This window comes from Zootoca vivipara, chromosome 12, assembly GCF_965207765.1.
Source record: "Zootoca vivipara chromosome 12, rZooViv2.hap1.1, whole genome shotgun sequence".
Lineage (NCBI taxonomy): Eukaryota > Metazoa > Chordata > Lepidosauria > Squamata > Lacertidae > Zootoca > Zootoca vivipara.
The window spans coordinates 11990054-12003256 of NC_142595.1; the positions used below are offsets into that span (position 1 = coordinate 11990054).

The window sequence follows — 13203 nt, forward strand, 5'->3', positions numbered from 1 at the left end:
GGTCCAGCCTCCTCTTCTCCCAAGGGGCACCCAGATGCCACTGGGAAAGCCACAAACAGGATTCGAGCCCAAGAGCCCTCTGCCCACCTGGGACATCCTGTAATGGCTTTTCTGAAGCATTGTTTCCTCCATCAGGACTACAGTGGTACCTCATGTTGCGAATGGAATCTGTCCCGGCGGCCCATGAAAAGGCCGCAACATGAAGCACTGCATCTGTGCACGCTCATGACGCAATGTGGCACTTCTGCACATGCGCAAAGCGCAATTTAGCACTTCTGCGCATGCGCGCAGGTTACAGACACACTTACCTTCCAAGTCCCGGACTGCAGAATCCGGGACTGGCAGCCGTATGACACCGGAAGTTGCGTCGACGTAACTTCCGGTGTCGTTTTGCCCTTCTATGGGCACCAAAAATGGCTACCGCCGACACCGGAAGTCGCATCTATGCACTTCCGGTCATGCGTAGATGCGACTTTTGAAGCCGGCGGCGGCCATTTTTGGTGCCCATAGAAGGGCAAATCAGAAAAAAAATGGCCGCTGGCAGGAGAAAATAACGGAGAAAAACAGGAGATGAAGTGATACGGGGGACCACCGGGAAAAGGTAAGTAAAAACGGGGGTTTCCCAGGGAAAACGGGGTACTTGGCAGCTATGCAGACACGCCGAACCCATAAATAACCCTTTCTGGGACTTCTGGGTTCGGCGTGTCCGTAACCTGAAAAGATGCAACATGAAGCGGACATATCACGAGGTATGACTGTAGTAGCCTTTGACCGCCCTCTCCTCCGTTCAGTCGCCTAATCCTCTTTTAAAGCCATGCAGTCAGAGACAGGCGTAGCAAGGGGGGTGCATTGGGGGTGGGCCGCACCAGGTGCCACCCTGGAGGGGGTGACACTCGGCGACCCCCCCACGACTCCCAAGCTGAGCCCCGCTGCCCGGTAAAAAGCCTCACTCGGCGTGGCGGCAGCTTGCTTGCTCACTCACCTGCTTGGCCGGCGCGTGCTTTGCTTCTTCCTTCCTTCTGGGCTCCCCAGGCTTTTTACCGGGAGGCTGGAGGCTGGCGGGGAGAAGCGTCCCCTCCCATCGTACATAGCGATGCTGCGCATGCACGCTACGTGCCAATGCCCTGCCCCCGGGTGCGCATCATGTTTGCCGCTCCGGGTGCCCGAGCGGCTTCCTACGCCAGTGGTCAGAGATGCTCTTCTGCTGCATCTCCTGGTCACCTGATGGTTCCTGCCAAAAGGTGGCTCTTGTGAGCTCTGCAGTGGGATCTGCTTTAAGTCCCTGGGGTGGGTGGGACAGCTGAATGGGCGGCTGGCATTTGGTCTGTGACAGACCTTTCACATGTTCAGGGATTCTTCCCTCAAAGCAGCCCTTAGCGTCGAGTTCTCCCTTGCTTCAAAGATCGCTTCTTTCTTGCAGCATCTCTTGTCTGTACTGCTGTGGCTGCTGCCAAAGCCTCCCCCAAATAGAACAGGTTAAGAAGAAGGGGAAATTTGCATGGGGCGGGGAGAACACCCTACAAGTTGAACTTACGTATTCATGCTGTGGATGCGTTTCTGGGAAAAGGTGGACACGAATAAGATGGAACAAACAAAGAAATCCTTCCAGTAGCACCTTAGAGACCAACTAAGTTTGTCATTTGTATGAGCTTTCGTGTGCATGCACACTTCTTCAGATACACTGAAACAGACGTCACCAGACCCTTATGTATAGTCAGAGGGTAGGGAGGGGTATTACTCAGAAGGGTGGTGGGAATGGGTGATTGGCTGATAGGAGTGGTAAACCTGTTGACGACTGTTAAAGACTGCAATTGGTCTTGCAGGAAAAAGCAAGGGGTGAGATGGCTAAATAAAGCTTTATCATGTATAATGAGCATAGCTGCCAAGATTTCCCTTTTCTCACGAGGAAGCCTATTCAGCATAAGGGGAAATCCCTTTAAAAAAGGGATAACTTGGCAGCTATGATAATAAGATAAGAATCCAATGTCTCTATTCAGACCAAGTCTCTCCATGGTTTTAAGCTTGGTAATGAGTTGCAATTCAGCAACTTCTCTTTCCAGTCTGTTTCTGAAATTTTTCTGTAATAAGACAGCTACTTTGAGATCTTGTATAGAATGTCCTGGGAGATTGAAGTGTTCTCCTACTGGTTTCTCTGTCTTGTGATTCCTGATGTCAGATTTATGTCCATTTATCCTTTGGCGTAGGGTTTGGCCTGTTGGTCCAATATAGAGAGCTGAAGGACACTGTTGGCATTTGATGGCATACACAATGTTATTGTGACCCGGGTGGCGCTGTGGTTAAACCACTGAGCCTAGGGCTTGCTGATCAGAAGGTCGGCGGTTCGAATCCCTGTGACAGGGTGAGCTCCCGTTGCTTGGTCCCAGCTTCTGCGAACCTAGCAGTTCGAAAGCACGTCAAAAGTGCAAGTAGATAAATAGGAACCGCTACAGTGGGAAGGTAAACAGCGTTTCCATGTGCTGCTCTGGTTTGCCAGAAGCGGCTTTGTCATGCTGGCCACATGACCTGGAAGCTATACGCCGGCTCCCTCGGCCAATAATGCGAGATGAGTGCGCAACCCCAGAGTCGGTCACGACTGGACCTAATGGTCAGGGGTCCCTTTACCTTTACCTTTACCTTTACAATGTTAGAAGATGAGCAATTAAATAGTCCTGAGATGGTATGTTTGATGTTGTTGGGGAGATGGGTTTTATGGGATTGGGAACTGGGGGCCCTCCTACAGGTGATGCTGGACTACAACTCCCATTGTCCTTGACCATTGTCCTTTTTCTCCTGCTTTTCAGCCAAACACCCAGGTGGGTGGTATTAAAAGTGGAAATTCCCTTTAATATAGTCCAATTCCTTAGAGAAATGGAACATCATACAGAGTGCATTTGACGATACGTAGATTAGATTGTCGTGTTGTAGACAGTGTATACAAAAGGATTAAGGCAGATTCCTGTTTTTTCCTATGTTTACTGATGGCTATGTATTGTTTGTTTTCTGATTTGCAGGGAGGCTTTGAGTGATGGCTGGGGCGGATCGATAAGAGAGGAAGTGAAGACAGGATTTGGGGTGGTTTTTCCTCTACTTTGCATATATAGGTGTGATTCAGGTAGGTCGCAGATGAGTCGCAGGTACAGGGGCAGGGGGAAAGAGGTGTTATGAAACACCTAAGAATGTCCTGCTGGATCAGACCAAGGGCCTAACTTGGCGGCTACAAAAAGTGGGATCTGCTTTAAGTACCTGGGATGGGTGTGACAGCTGAATGGGTGTCCCAGGTGAGATTCTGTCCCTGGCGTTCAGTCTGTGGCAGCCCATTCACATATTCAGGATTCTTCTCTCGAAGCAGCCCTTAGTGCCAAGTTCTCCCCTGCTTCAAGGCTACCTTCTTTCTTCCAAGATCTCCTGTCTGCACCGTTGTGGCTGTTGCCAAAAGGGAAAAGGCCCTGAGTGGGGAGTCGGGCACATACAGAAGACCAAGGTGGACTTCCAGTTTTCATCGTGAAGGGAAGAGGGTCGAGATGTGTGCCGGGGCCTCCTGCTGAAGCCACTCGTGTAAAAAGAACAAGTAAGAGCAGGGGTCCCCAGACTAAGGCCCGGGGGCCGTTTGCGGCACACGAGGCTCATCTATGCGGCCCCCAGCAACCCCCGCCGCTTGCTGCCACCACCCGCACTTACTGGCATGGCGCAGTGCAGCTGCCCACTTCCTGGTTTGAAAAGTGCCAGAAATGGCTTGTGCGCATGTGCAAGCGTAATTTCCAGGGCACTTCCAGGTCTGATGAGGTCTATGCACATGTGCACAAGCTATTCCCGGCGTTTTTCGAACCCCGAAGTGTGCCAGAAATAGCGTTTGCACATGTGCATGGGCGCGCGCTCCCCCACGCTCCCCCGCCCTCCAGCCTGCCGCGCAATCGGCGCAGCGGGCACCGGCCCGAAGCTGGGTAAGTTTGGGGACCCCCGGGTAAGAGGAAGGAAGATTTGCATGGGGCGGGGGGGAATTATTACCAACACGTCCACCATAGGAGTCATCCTGTCACCAAGAAAAGGGTCGTAACACCTGCTCCACCTCATTCCCTGCTGGACTGGGAGGGTTACGGACCCGAAGAGTCTGCGGCACCGTGGGCAGGTCTGCTGCACCAAAATTTTCTAGGCGGCGGTGATACCTTGATCTCAGGCACCAAAGAGGAATAGAAAATTTGCATGGGGCGGGGAGAACACCCTACAAGTTGAGCGTACATGTTCATTCCACGGAGGCATTTCTGAAAAAAGGCTGACCCTAATGACGTGTTTGTGAACTGGAGGCCCTCCTACAGGCTGGACTACAACTTTCATTGTCCTTGACCATTGTCCTTTTTCTCCTGCTTTTCAGCCAAACCACCAGGTGGCCACGCTGCAGGCTGAAGTTCTGACACCTTCCAAACCAAGGCTCGGTCTTAGAACCTGTCTGTTTATTTTGTTTGTTTCTTTGTTCGAAATAATTTTCAATAAACATTTTCTTGGTTTACGAAAGTATGTTCATTGTCTCTTTTTTCAAGTTGTGTTTTCTACAAATCGATTGCATTTATTGTGAGACAGGCTACTGAATAAGATGTTTGGCTTTCCATCCTCGGCACACGCAGACTGGACAAAATTGCATTGTATCTCAACAGAATTAGAATGTTATGCAAATCTGCTAATGCAGATGGGCTCCGTTGCATCTCAAGCCATCTTTTCATGCCAGTTCTAAAATAGTGCTAAATAGTCATTGGTAGGGCTGCACTTGGAAGAGATGGAGAGATTGGTGTCGGGAAATGCTTAGAGAGCACATACAGGGACAAAGGAGACATTATGTTAAATGCAAAAGGTACCTTCTAAAAATGCAAGAAAATTATCAGGCTCACAGCAGATGGGAAGGAAGTCTCCCCTGTTTCAGTCACAAGGAAAATTCCCCCTTTGGGATTAGAAAGCTACCATCAGGGCCCAAGGGAGTTTCCCTCTCAACCAAAGGGTTAAGCAGCTCACACGGGTTGTCCCATACATTGGAGGACAGGAAGGGATTCCCCTCAGATCAGATTGGTTCATGCAGATCTGAAAGGAGCTAGCAGATGTAGCAACAGCTAGACAGGGAACTGGGAGCAGCTGCTGAGACCATATAACACCTAAAGGATCTACGGTGGCTCCCAGTATATTTGTGAACATCATTCGAAGTGTGGGTCCTGTATATCTGAAGTAGGGTTGCCACCTGGTCCTTAAAATCAGGTTTTAAAATCCCATCCTGGACAGCAAACTTAAAAGGACAGGAATTAGGCTGTGGAAACCTTGTTTTGAGCAAGTCCAGCTCTGAAGCTAGCTGCCTTCCCTCCCTTTGTCCCACTTAAGAAAGAATCAGGCATCAACTGGGGAACCTTAAAAACAAACTTTACTTTATAAGCATGCATTGGTTCACAATAATAGTAGTGTCACAGTGGCCGGAGTGGACTACTTCAGAGTAACGACGCTACGCAGCTCTGCATTTTATTCTTTTATTGGTGCTGCGTATTTACAGTGCTCAAGTCATTGCTATTTACACGGAGCGATGTTGTCAGTCGGTTTCAGAACCTCCTAATGGCTTTTGGCGCGTCTTTCTCCAACACAAAAGCTTTGGCAGACCCATCCTCTTGCCCCTCCTCTTCCTGCGTAATTCTGGAGTTGGGGGGATGGGTCTTCCCCCCTTACTTGCCCCTTCCTGTCCCACCTGGGACCCTGGCTCCTCTACCTTGCCTGAGCCTCGGACACGACTTCCTGCTTCCCCACTGGAATCGGAACTCTCCCTGCTTTCCCCTTTGCTCGGGGACGGGCTTGAACTCAGGAGGGGAGGGACTTCGCGATATCCCCTGTCCCTCACATCCACCCCCCTCCCAAGCTCTCCTTCACCCCTCCCCAGGCCCCCCCCATGTGTCGGTGACGACTGGAAGCCTAAAAACTCGGTGCTCTCCGAGCCCGTTGGTGTGAACACCTCCCCCCAGTCCTGCGAGCCCCCCCCTTCCGCCTGGGAGGACGGGAATCCCAAAAAGTCCGTGGCGTCAGAGCTGGTGGGGGTAAAAATGTTTTGCCAATCTGCTCCTTCCTCTGACTGGGTGGATCTTGGCGACACCCATACCTCATCCTCTGGTTCCTCAAACTCCGCTTCCCAGCGCCATGGTGAGCTGTTCTCCCGTGCCTCCTCCTCCTCCCCCTCCCTTTCCATGTGCCAGGGCTTGGGTCTGTGGGGAAAGAGGGCGTGAAATTCTTCCACCAAGAATTCCTCCTGTATCTGAGTGGCGGGAACCCATTCATTCTGGGACGGTGGAGCATCCTCCCATGCCATGAGGTACTCCAGGCCCCCCACCCCCCACCTTGAATCCAGGATGGCCGTGGCCTCATTGAGTTGCTCCCTGCTTTCCCTCTCCCCCCCTCCCTCGGGGGTTTGTTCGCTGTCTCTGAGCCTGCTGCTTTCCCTGTACGGCGACAGCAGCGATCTATGAAACACTGGATGCACCCTCATGTCCTCTGGCAGTGCCAGCCTGTATGCCACCGGGTTGACCTGTTGCGTGACCGTGAAGGGGCCCAGCCATTTGGGTGCCAGCTTTTTGCACCTCCCTCTGGTGGGAAGGCCCTCCGAGGACAACCACACCTTGTCCCCCACCCTGATGACCTCCCCTTGTCGCCTGTGGCGATCTGCCCCCTTTTTGTACGCTTCCTTGGCCCTCTCCAAGTGTTCTCTGAGCTGCTGGTGCACCGTCTCCAGTTCCTCTGCCCAATCCTCAGCCTGTGGGCCCTCCTCCTCCTCCTCCCTCTCCCTCTCTGGGAAAGATCTGAGGTCGCGCCCGTAATTGGCCTTAAAGGGCGACACCCCTGTGGAGACGTGCACTGCATTGTTGTAGGCAAATTCTGCTAGTGGCAAGCGATCCACCCAGTCCGTTTGCCGCTGGCTGACGTAGCATCTCAGGTACTGCTGCAGAATGGCGTTGACCCTCTCCGCTTGTCCGTTGGTCTGCGGGTGTCTAGCCGTCGACAAGCTGACCTCCACCTGCAGGAGGTTCATGAGCCGCCGCCAGAACCTGGAAACAAATTGGCGGCCACGATCCGAAATAACCCTTAAAGGTAATCCATGCAGTCTGAAAATGTGATCAACAAACAGTTTGGCTGTCTCTTCTGCCGAGACTGCCCTGGCACACGGTATAAAGTGACACATTTTGGACATGAGGTCCACCACCACCAACACTGCAGTCTTACCCCTGGACGAAGGCAGATCTGTGATGAAGTCCATGGACACCACTTCCCACGGCCTGTGTGGTGTGGCTAAGGGCTCCAGCAACCCTGGTGGCGCTGCTCTGACCACCTTCGCCCGCTGGCAGGTGGTACAGCCCCTTACATAGTCTCGAACATCTTCCCTCACCCCTGGCCACCAGAAGTGTCTCATGACTAGGTGAGTGGTCTTGTCCCTTCCAAAATGCCCCGCTGTAGGGTTGTCGTGCATCTGCTTGAGGACCGTACGTCGAAGCTGGGTGGTGGGTAGGTACAGCGCAGCCTTGTAGAAAAGCAGCCCTCTGCGTTCTGCAAAGTCTTTTGCCTGCTCCCTCCCCCCTCTCAGTTCTCTGAAGATGCGGTTGGCAAATTCATCCGCTGCCGTCAGTGCTGTGAGTTCTGCCTCGCTCACCACTGCTGCTCCGCAGGACCATGCCGACGGGGGGAAAATGTGCCTTGGGGCTGGTGGCGCCTCCTCCTCCATGTACTCTGGCTTGCGGGAGAGGGCATCCGCCCTGACATTCTGCTCTCCTGGGATGTAGTGTATGGAGAAGTTGAAGTTCGAGAAGAACTCCGCCCACCGTATCTGCCGCTGGTTGAGCACCCTGGCAGTTCTCCAGAACTCCAGGTTCTTGTGGTCTGTGCACACCTGGATGGGGTGCTTGGCGCCCACCAGGAAGTGTCTCCAGTGCTGGAACGCCGCGTGGATCGCAAGAAGTTCCCGATCAAAAACTGTGTAGTTTCGCTCGGGCTGGGTCAACTTCCTGGAGAAGAAGGCACAGGGTCTCCACTCTCTGTTGGCGTCCAGTTGCAACAAAATGGCGCCCACAGCCTTATCAGAAGCATCTGTTTCAATGCGTAGGGGCGCGTCCTGAACCACGTGGAACAGGTTCTGGTCTGAGGCGAACACCCTCTTGAGGCTTTCGAACGCTGCTTGCGCCTCTGGTGTCCACCTGAACTTCTGCTTGCCTCTCAGGCAGTCAGTGATGGGAGCCGTAACTCGAGAGAAGTTCTTGATGAACTTCCTGTAGAAGTTGGCAAAGCCTAGTAGGCGTTGGGCATCTTTGCGCGTCCTGGGGCTGTGCCAGTCCAGGATGGTCTGCACCTTGTCCTTGTCCATTGCCAGCCCCTTGTCTGACAGCTTGTAGCCCAGGAAGTCCACCTCCTTGGTGTGAAACTTGCACTTCTCCAGCTTCACATACAGGTGGTTCTCCTTCAGGCGCTGTAACACCTCCCTGACGTCCTTCACGTGCTGCACTGGGTCGTTGGAGTAAATAAGGATGTCATCCAGAAAGACCAAGCATTTCCTGAAGAGTAGGGACCCCAGGACGTGGTGCATGAAGGCCTGGAAGCATGCTGAGCCCCCTTGCAACCCGAAGGGCATCACCAGATATTCAAAAGAGCCCAGAGGCGTGAACATCGTGGTTTTCCACTCATCGCCTTCCCGGATCCTGATCAAGTTGTACGCCCCCCTCAGGTCTAGCTTGGTGAAAATCTTGCCTCTGCGTGCCGCTGTCAGGAGATCATCCACTCTGGGCATGGGGAAAGCCACTGGCTCTGTCACCGAATTCAGCCGTCTAAAATCCACCACAAGACGGCGCTGTTGCGTGTCTTTCTTGTCCACCCAGAAGACCGGGCTGCCCCCTGCTGCCTTGCTTTCTCTGATGAACCCCCGCTTGAGGTTCTTGTCGATAAAAGCGCGCAGATCCTCCAGTTCCTGGTCTGACATGGCGTACAGCTTGGCTGGGGGTATAGTTGCCCCAGGCACCAGGTTGATCTGGCAGTCAAAAGGCCTGTGTGGGGGCAGGTGGTCGGACTCCGCTTCACTGAAGACCTCCTGCAGGTCCCAGTATGGTTTGGGTATCGCCTCACCCCCTTTGACGTGCATGGTGGCCACCGTGGCTATCGGAGGCCCCTCCCCTGGTTGGTGCTGCATGCAATGTTCCAGGCAAAAGTCCGATCCAAAAGTGATGCATCTCTGATGCCAACTTATGGAGGGGTCGTGGCGCGCCAGCCAGCTCATGCCCAAAACGATTGGGGGGTCTGAGATGGTGGTGACGTTGAATGCCAGTGTCTCTGAGTGCCTTCCAACCGTCATTCTCATGGGGGGGGTTTGATGAGTGATGGCCCCTCCCAGCAGCTCTCTGCCGTCAATGGTTGCCACGTGCAGAGGAAAATCCAGCTGCAGAAGCTGGATCTGGTGCTCTTCTGCAAAGTTTCTCGAGAAGAAGTTGGCTGAGGCACCACTGTCAATTAGGGCGAGGACCGTCAATGGATAGCCATTTGGGAGCGTGAGCGTCACTTCTAGAACCACTCCTGCTCTGGGAGGGGTGGGCTGGCTCTGCTCCTCTCTGTGCGGGTGGGTGGGCTGGGGCTGTTGTCTGCTGACTGTGCCTGGCTGCCGCCCCTTGTCTCCTGCAGCCAGGCTTTCCCGTTTCCCTGCTGTGGTGCTGCGTCAGTGGGGGAGGGCACAACCGTTCCCGCCTTTCCTTGCCACTCCCTGCGATGTGGGCAGTCTCTGACGAGATGCTGGGGGGAGTTGCAGAGAAAGCAATTCCCACCCCTTCCCTCCTTGCGTCTTGGCGCCGCTGGGGTTTGAAAAGCCCGCGCGCGCGCGCTATCAATCTGCATGGGTTCCTGGTCCTGACTGGCCCCAGGCGTGGCTTGAAAGGGTTGTTGAGGGAGTGGCTTCTCCTGCGACCGTGGGAACCAAGCCCGCTTTGCGCGCGTTGCTTGCTTGTCGCTCCATCTGGATTCCTGCCTCACCCCCACCGCCAGAGCCGCTTTGCTCAGTTGATCCATATTACTGGGCTTTGGACCTCTCGAGAGCTCATCCTTCACCTCCTCATGCAACCCCAAGTAGAACGCCGCTTGCATTGGGGCAGACTCCAGATCCCACCCCAATCTGTGCACCAGCATGGTGAATTTCGCCCAATACGCGCGAACTGTCATATTTCCTTGGCGTAAATTATGAAGTTCCTCCTTAGTCTGGTCCATATGACTATCGGACGAATACATCGTTTTCAAACCTTCTAGAAATAGTTTGACATTCTTCATGCAAGGATTCCTTGTTGCAATTAACGGTCTTAGCCACTCCCTGGCCGCCCCTGTAAGGTGCTCCACAATAAACGCTACTCTGTGCTCATCATCAGGGAACTCATCGTGGTGCAGCTCAAGAGCATACACAATCTCAGTCTCAAAGCCCTGAAACTCCTTCGGGTCTCCATTGAACTTGCTTACTAGGGTCCCGGCTCTCCTTCCTGGCAGCACTTGGACTTGGGGTGCCCCTCCCGCCTTGTTTTTCTCTGCATCCAGCTTGTTTTGGTGGTCTACCGCCACCGCCCTTAAATGCTGCTCTTTTTCCTGGAGCTCTCTCACCTGTTCCGCAAGTTGTAGCCGGTCGTCCTGGACCTTCTTAGTCTCCTCTTTAGCTGCCTTCAATTCTCCCTGCGCCTGCAGCGACAGCTGTTGCAGTTCTAGCTGGGCTTGCTCAGCGATCTGCCGCCACTTCTCCGCCTCTGACACGCTCATCCCGGCAACTCCAAAGTAGCCCAAAAATGATTAGGAGGTTGCTGTCACAGTGGCCGGAGTGGACTACTTCAGAGTAACGACGCTACGCAGCTCTGCATTTTATTCTTTTATTGGTGCTGCGTATTTACAGTGCTCAAGTCATTGCTATTTACACGGAGCGATGTTGTCAGTCGGTTTCAGAACCTCCTAATGGCTTTTGGCGCGTCTTTCTCCAACACAAAAGCTTTGGCAGACCCATCCTCTTGCCCCTCCTCTTCCTGCGTAATTCTGGAGTTGGGGGGATGGGTCTTCCCCCCTTACTTGCCCCTTCCTGTCCCACCTGGGACCCTGGCTCCTCTACCTTGCCTGAGCCTCGGACACGACTTCCTGCTTCCCCACTGGAATCGGAACTCTCCCTGCTTTCCCCTTTGCTCGGGGACGGGCTTGAACTCAGGAGGGGAGGGACTTCGCGATATCCCCTGTCCCTCACAAGTAGCATTAAAAAGTATGCAGGAAAAATACTGTTATACATTTGCAGGAGACCCCTAAACGCTAGAAATTGATCAATGGTAGGATTTTGATGAATTTGGATCTCGATGAAAGGAGAAGCTGCAGGACTGTGCCGGACAATGAATCCCTGGGCTGACTTTTGCAAACCAGGCTGGCCAGTCTAGCATCTGTTAACACACCTGAGCTTGCTGGGCACACGACCGAAGGGGAAGTGAGGATGAGCCCCAAATGTATGGTGGGCTCAAGGGAAAGGTCTTTAGCTCGCACGGGGCAGGAGCGTAGCGAGATTAATTTTGTATTACTGTATTGGTTTGCACCATCACTGTGCGTGACCCTTTAAAAAGAGGTTACTTAAACTCTTTAATTTGATACAACAGTGAAAGGCTGAGGGTCCGGGGTGGTCCCTGAGTCCTGCTGAAAGACAGAAGCCAGGATCTGTCAGTTTAGACTTCTGGGTTCCCCAGCTTTTCTCATTTGTAACCTCTGTGACAACACAGGGCTTCCACCACCGCTGGCTTACTCCCGGTGTCAGCTCGCGTGTGGTGCAACAGTTCCCAGATGCACACAGAGTACAACTGCTCCCGCTGGGTTGGGGCGCGGCGCGGCGCACGCTGCTGCCCTTGCCGGGTCGGGAGCCGACGGAACGGGAGCCGGCAAAGGCAGCAGCGCACGCTTTGCCGAGCTCCAACCCGGCAGCGGGACGCGGCAAGAGCCGCAGCGTGCACCGCTTGGAGCCCCGACCCAGCGGCGGGACCCAGCAGCGTGCCCTGCTGAAGCGCCAACAAAGCGCCCAGCAGCGCAGCAGCTGCAGCAGCCAGTTCCAGGCGCCAAGCCGCAGCAGGAAGAGGAGGTAATTTTAAAAAAAATAAGACACCCCCGAAAATAAGCCATAGGCTTATTTTCTTAAGTAAAATAAATATAAGACGGTGTCTTAAAATGTGAGAAACACGGTATAACCTAGGTATTTGCTGTTTAATCTTTCTTTCCTTGTGCTTGATTATTTGACATGACATCTTTTAAAAACAATGAATAATTTTTTCTATAAATGCAAACAAAAAATGAGCTCCCCTCCCAAATTAAATCCAAATAAGGAGAGAGAATTCAAAGAGTTAGTGGAACAACTTTGGAAAAGTGGGTGTGAAATAAGGGAGTCCACTTATCCAAGGCTGGTATTAACAGATCCCCAGCGCAAATTAAAACCTGCTTCTTGCCCTTCTATAACCTTTCGAATGACAAGTATTCCTTTATTTAGTGACAATAGGATGTAATGCAGATGCTTTCATTCTGCTACCACCATGTGGCCAGAGCTGGTTTCGGTTATCGTGTCCCTTGAATTCAGCTTTCTGAATTGACGCTTCTGAGATTTTGACTCCCTGATCCAAAATGCTATGCTACTCACCTCAGTGATATTTTGAAAGCAGTTCTGTCCAGCAAGAACGCAGCTTGATAATAACACATCAGGTCATGAGTGTTCAATTGGCGTACTTATAATTCAGGCATTCACTTCAAAAATAATGCATTATCCAGACTCAGGAGGCAACCCAATGGGTCTCTCTTCCTTCCGAATCCTGGATCTCTGTTCCCCTCCCTACTCTCCTGACTTGGCTTCCAGCTGTTGATGTTTGTATTACCTGGATGTCAAGACAGATGAATGATGCAGCGAGAAAACAACTAAAAAGGAGGCGCAGCATGCCAGCTGGTGGAGATACAGGTTTCTGCCACGGCTGCACCTAACCCAAACAAGGAACCTGTGTATTTCTGCATTTTTATGTTCTGTCTGTTGTACACAGCCCAGAAATCTTTAAATTGCTCTGTTAGCTCACAGGGATAACGCAGGTAATTGCAGGGATACCCAGGTTCACCTGACCTTCTGGAGTTCAGCATGCAATGGAGAAATTGGAATTCCTGTCCCAGATTTGCACCCATTGCTATTACGCA

General features: G+C 52.7%; 1 long non-coding RNA gene across 1 annotated transcript; it reads left to right on the forward strand.

Annotated features, from left to right (window-relative positions):
• Positions 1-1660: 1660 nt before the first annotated feature.
• LOC148683791 (uncharacterized) lies at positions 1661-4504 on the forward strand. The gene is made up of 3 exons (XR_015946536.1): positions 1661-3112; positions 3401-3568; positions 4370-4504. It is a non-coding gene; the product is annotated as an uncharacterized LOC148683791 (long non-coding RNA).
• The last annotated feature ends 8699 nt before the right edge of the window (positions 4505-13203 follow it).